The following is a 1,250-nucleotide window of genomic DNA, read 5'->3' on the forward strand; positions in this document are numbered from 1 at the left end:
TGCTAGTTTTTCATTGCTATAATTGTTTTCTGTATTTCTGTCCAACTCAGGCCACAAATCCTAAAGGTGTACTTAATTCTTCTATCTTTTACCAGAATGTGTGTTTATTAAAGATGCATATAGGCTTGTCTTATTCTACACTTTATCTCTAGCATCCAGGATAGGGTCAGGACATAGTATGCAACCACTTATTCCATGCATTTATTATTTCATTTATTATTAATATCTATTAAAACAATATTTGAAGAGCCGCTTGGTTAGTCCTCTGTAGATCAAAAAAGTCAGCTATTGGAGTAAAATTTTCTAATGAGCCATTTTTTTCTGATCTGTATATCTAGGCTGTTTTATTTAACCCAGCTTTATTTCTGAGCTTTTTATATTATGTCTTATTTTTATTTGCACACCCAAGAAGAAAAATTTATTACATCCCCTTATATCATTCAGAATTTTGTGATACTTTCATGTTTTAATTCCTGCTGATATTCTTTTCCCCCCACCCCCTGATATTCTTTTTTTTTTTTTTTTTGGTTTTTGGGCCACACCCGGTGACGCTCAGGGGTTACTCCTGGCTATGCGCTCAGAAGTCGCTCCTGGCTTGGGGGACCATATGGGACGCCGGGGGATCGAACCGCGGTCCGTCCTAGGCTAGCGTAGGCAAGGCAGGCACCTTACCTCCAGGACCACCGCCCGGCCCCACCCCTGATATTCTTTAACTTGCTATCAGTCAAGGGAACATCTAAAGTATTGGGGTAACCATATCTTAAAGACTATTATGATAGGTATATTAGCAGTGAATGTATTGCACATATATTGTAATAGTAGTTTCATATCTTATTTCCTATGCAGGTTTTCCAATGTTATCTTCATATTTAAATGAAATTTAAAAATAGGATTTCTGGGGCTGAAGCGATAGCACAGTCGGTAGGTGTTTGCCTTGCCTGGGGTTTGATCTCCAGCATTCAATATAGTCCCCTGTGTATTACCAGGAGTAACCCTTGAGATTGTGAGGTGAAGCCTGAAAACCAGAAAAAAGAAAAAAAATACAATTACTTCTTCTAAATTTTGTGACTTTTTTTTTTTTTTTTTGGTTTTTGGGTCACACCCAGCGTTGCTCAGGGGTTACTCCTGGCTGTCTGCTCAGAAATAGCTCCTGGCAGGCATGGGGGACCATATGGGACACCGGGATTCGAACCAACCACCTTTGGTCCTGAATCGGCTGCTTGCAAGGCAAATGCCGCTGTGCTATCTCT

This window comes from Suncus etruscus, chromosome 17 (genome assembly GCF_024139225.1).
Source record: "Suncus etruscus isolate mSunEtr1 chromosome 17, mSunEtr1.pri.cur, whole genome shotgun sequence".
NCBI classification, from domain to species: Eukaryota; Metazoa; Chordata; class Mammalia; order Eulipotyphla; family Soricidae; genus Suncus; species Suncus etruscus.